Consider the following 5,211-nt stretch of genomic DNA (forward strand, 5'->3'; position numbering starts at 1 on the left):
TAACCTCCTCTTGGTATGCACTTTCCATAGCCTCCTCTCTCAAAGTTTTAGCATTGGATGTCGCCAAAGCTATTTGAGAAGTGCGACCTTGCACCATGTGAAATTTACCTTCTTCCTCCTCTTCTTCCTCTCCTCCTCCTCCTCCTCTTCTGCAGAGCACAAAAAGAAAGAATGAACTTCTTCCCCTTGCGGATTTCCCTTCATGATCTAAAAGCTTGACGATTCTTTCCCAACAAGTCGAAGCTACATCCTTGCACCGGCCTCGAGGGGATGGAACCCAATTAGTCTTCCGCACTGATCATCTCATCAGATTATACCTGTCTACTCCGCCACAATCAGCTGATCCGCACTCCTATCTGCAATATCCCGATTGTCCGTTTGTCCTCCTGCTCCTGCTGCTGCGGCTGCCGAAACTATAACAGTACCACACTTTACAGTCTACTTTTCCTTGCCATTTCCATTACTTGTCGGCTTTAATCGTTTGCAAAATTCTGCTTACAGCTCAAACCCCTCCCGTCGGACGTATACTTAGTCCTGCCACCCCCTTGCTCCTTGCTTTGCTAGACTGCCTATCCAGCTTTTTCCTCAGCATAGGCCGGTGTTTGTCAGATTCTTTGTTCTTACAGCCCTGGTATCAATCCTCTGCCATTTCCTACACGTTGTTGCAACGTCCAGAAGCTCGAATATTCGAGCTCCATTACCGCCACCCTCCCCCTTCCAGCTTAAGAGCGCTCACCATGCATCGCCACGCTCACGACGCCACACAACGCCATTGACTTCTCTTGTCCTGATCACTCATACCCTATACGTAATCGTTGCTCCGTTCGACTTGCTTCCATGCTTTTGTGATCGGATGCTATTCTCTGCTGTCGCCGTCGGATCATTGTGCTGGAATGAACGCTTCCGATCTGGAACCTTATCCAGCCATTTGCATTAGATTATAGAAGGAGAAGTTATATAGCAGACCACCGGTGTGTCGTATTCAATCGTTTCTTGAGAGGAAGTTTGCAAATATTAATATTATCAATGTTTACGATTTCTAGTTTCTTGCACTACGATCGTGCCTGAGGGATCAATCATCTGTCGAGAACGCACTTCAACAGCTCCTGAGAAAATATTTGCTGCCGTCTGAACGTAGTTGACATCCTAAATTCTCAAGAGTTGAAGTCTTTTGTTCCTTCTGAAGATACAACTGCGGCGGTATGTCTTTTCTTGAAGTGAAAGATATTGCTACCTGCGCGAGAAGCTCATCAATAGATCAAATAAACTACGCTCGTTGATTATCAATCGTTCTAGGACTAGACGACTTACTGCCTAGTGAGAGAAAAGTATGACAAACAATGAAGGGTGAATGACGGTCTGCTTAAAGGGCGAGGAAACGGATGAGCGTAGAAAGATGAAAGAGTGAGGACAGTGAGGAGATCGAATGCGAATTGTAATGGTCAGTTAGATACCATAATTGCCTATATATGGCCATAAGATTTGACTACATGCTGTTTGTTTTTAATGCAGATATTGATTCCTGTAAAGGGGCGTCTCTATCATAATGGGTTTATTAAACGCTGGAAAAGAAGTTGTAAGAAAGCAAGCAGGAATGCAAGCACACCCAGCGCCTGCTGATGCTGAAGTTGTTGGACCAAGTTCTGGTCAAATTGCGATTGTGAAAGCTATCGACCGAAAAGCACGGGGCTACTTTCAGACCATTGAACGGAGTTTCAGCTCTCCAGCTCTTGACAGGTGAAAAATGTGCAATCAATTAAATCTAAGACAGCAGTTTCCGTTTTCAGAAGAGGATGATGAGGGTCTTTAGAACTGGGGCATTGTCAGATGAGTAATGACTGGGCTTTCAGACTTGGGTGCTTGGGGGGGGGGAACAGATTTGGTCTGGGCACGTTGCGCCTGTGAGGGGATATCTTTGTCTGAACCCACCCTCTCTCTACTAGGGGGAAGTCATGAATGAATGAGCATTTGTTGTTTCAAATGGTACGTAACGATTTCCATTTTCAACAAAATAGCCGCTAACCTAGGACTAAGGCTATTGTTTGATACTTACAGGAAGAGTTCTCTAGTTGAAGATCCATCTGCCATGACCATAGAGTTTCTCCGATCGCGATTGCAATCACTACGTGGTGATTACAAGGCTGAAAAACAGCGAGCACAGCAGTTGGCTAAAAAGGTTCGTCTCTACTCCACGAATTATTCTTCATATTAGAATATAAAGGAGATAAAATCTTTATTCAAAATGGCAGCTCAATCTACCAGGTGTTGGAGCTTGAACGTGACTTAAGCATTGCAACGGAGCTACATAAAAAGGCGGAGTGCGCAAATGCGGATGGTTCTGTAAAGCATGATAACAATGTACCTGGACATGACACCATAAAATCATACAATGGCAGAGCGGATGAACCTGATAGAAATAGTGAAGTACATGGAGAAGGAGGCTACAGTGTTGCGAGGTCTGACTCTATAGAATACCTCGGAAGTTCTGCTGGAGATCATGAAGATTCCGTTTCGGATGTGTGTGCTGATGGTTGTGGGAACGAGGGTCACTTTGATGGAGATGAAGAATGGCAAGTGGTAAGGTCTCCTTGGAGGCATCACCAACTACCCAGAAGTAGTAAGCAAAACAAAGATCAATGTCAAAAGTTCAGGCAACTTCTCCAGGAGAAGCTTTCTGGAACTCATCCAAAAGAAGCGTTCAATGAAGGATCATCTGACTTAAGACGGATGGAAAATTTGGCTCCCAACGAGACCAGGTCAGCGTTCCTTCTCAGTTCCCCTTTGGGTGGGTGCGTGGGTGTGTGCATGAGTCATGTGCGTGTGCGTGCAAGCGCGTATGTGTGGTGTGTGCGTGTTGCATGCATGCTTGCGTGCCTACATGCGTGGATGGGTCGGTGTGAACGCACGCGTTGGGGGATTGTTTGTGGGCAGGGGGAGATTGGCCTCATATATATGATATGGTTGGGTGGGTGGGTGTGTGTGAACGCGCGCGTTGGGCAAGTGTCTATGGGGCTAGACTTGGGTGGGTAGGTGTGAACACGCGCGTTGGGGGAGTGTCTGTGGGGGAAGACTAGGGGCAGGTCTCACATATGGAATCATCTGACTCAAGATGGATGGAAATTTTGGCTCTCAAGGAGTGTGTGCACGAGTGTTGCATGTGTGCGCATGTGCACGCGTGCGCGCCTCTGTGCGCATGCGTGAATGTTGCATGCATGTGTGTGTGCCTGCATGCGTGGGTCTGTGGGTGTGAACGCTCGCTTTGGGGGAGTGTCTGTAGGGGTAGGGAGATTGGCCTCACATATGTAAGCACATATAAGGATGTGGAAAGAGAAGAGGTAGCTTAGCAAAAACCTGGAAGAGGTACTTAGCAAAAACCTTTATATCTGGCCTCATATGTGGATAGACTACAGGCACAAGAATGGACTCGGTGGTTATCTTGGGTGTCATTAATCGCTTGTGGGTGAGTAAGTGCATATGCATCATATGAGTCACGTGGCCAAGCTCAAAAGGTCAAGATGAGCCATTCTTGATCGTTTCAGAGTCAGTGCTCTCCTTGCCTCATTCCTACACTCGAATACGTAAGGTTTTGAGCTTGCGTTTGATGCAATATTAGACCATAGCCCTGGTATGTCCCACTGTAATTTCCCCCTTTGTGACCACCACCTCACAAGCGATACATTCTCAAACAACGATTTTAATCCATGTCTGTGTTATCGAATACAATTTTATCTTTGGCATCCTTTGGATCGAAGATGAAAAATGTCATATCTTGTTCTTTCTTTGACTCTCCACATCATCATCTTATTTGCTCTAATTTCAGGTAGGCCTGCCTATGTCCATAGGCTCCAACAAACTCCCAACAAAGCAGTTTTTACACACGAGCATCAACCAAAAGTGTACTGCAACCATTGGTCAGTCATGCACTGAGCCTGAATGAATCTGCACAAATGCATGTACCTTTAGATGCATCCTCTAGTGAAACAATGTCGTGTATTGTTCTTTCTTTGAATCTCCACATCATCATCTCATTTGCTTTAACCTCAGGTAGGCCTGCCTATGTCTGATATACTCCAACAAACTATCAACAAAGCACCTTTTCCACACAAGTATCAACCAAACGTGTCTGGCAGTACTGCACCATTGGTCAGTCCTGCACCGAGCCTGCCCAAATGCATATGCATCCTCTAGTTAAACAACTTTCATATAGCTGCCAGCTGTGGTCACTATTCTTAAATCACTGTGGTTTGTGACATCCATATGGTCTATGTACTACGGTAGAAGAATAGAAATTCGAGCACATATGCAGAGCTAGCATCACCATAGTCTTAATTGATGAATTTAACTGGCACACTTGGCCTTTGGAAGTTTCCAACTCAGGAACTCTGTATCCAATTTAGCTGCTATTTTGTGCTTCCCTGGTCAGTCAAACAGTCTCCCGGATGACATGTAACTGGTGTTGCACTAGTCAACCTTTATAGTCACTGTGGCATGGCTGCTGTGGTTACCCAACCAGCTTGCAGTGTTGGCCGGGCTCCATCTTTTGCCCAAGGTCTGCTCCACTGGGACTTGTCCCCTGCCACAATTAAGGTCATCCACCATGTTACAGGCATGAATTTGGAAGAAACACATTGCGAACCACATTGGCATGGACAATGGGGTGGGACACGTTGGATGGACAGCATTCTTGGTACTGTGTGATGCTGCAGTTCGCTGCTCAATGTCCTGGTGCCTCACTCTACAGCTGATTTGCAATCTGGCAAGTGAAACTGATGCATGTGGGATGTCTGTGGGGTCCTCTAACCTTCTTGTACACCATCAACAAGAAAGTGATTACAGTCATTGTCTATTTAGAAGCTAGGTTTGATGTGTGCTATGCCTCAAGTATAGGTGGAGTACCATATTTCCACAAATAGCGATGTGTAGGAAAACCTAGTAGTTGCAATGTTGTGATATCAATCATTAGCACAATACATGTCAAAGGCAAACTAATCACTGAAATGCAGAACAACGCTGAAAGTCTAAAGGCTTACTATCCAATTACTCAATGGTTAAAGATATATATAAAGGACGCTGTTTCTCATTGATTTTGGCTTGCACGTGTTGCTCCTGACAAAACCATGTCGCACATAATAGACAATAACTTGGATGAAACTGAATGTACTCAAGGGCCTGTACAATGACATTATTTAACGATCAGCTTGTACAATGACA

The sequence above is a fragment of the Dipteris shenzhenensis genome, chromosome 4, assembly GCF_047967505.1.
Source record: "Dipteris shenzhenensis isolate YYH24624 ecotype China chromosome 4, Dip_SZ_1.0, whole genome shotgun sequence".
Lineage (NCBI taxonomy): Eukaryota > Viridiplantae > Streptophyta > Polypodiopsida > Gleicheniales > Dipteridaceae > Dipteris > Dipteris shenzhenensis.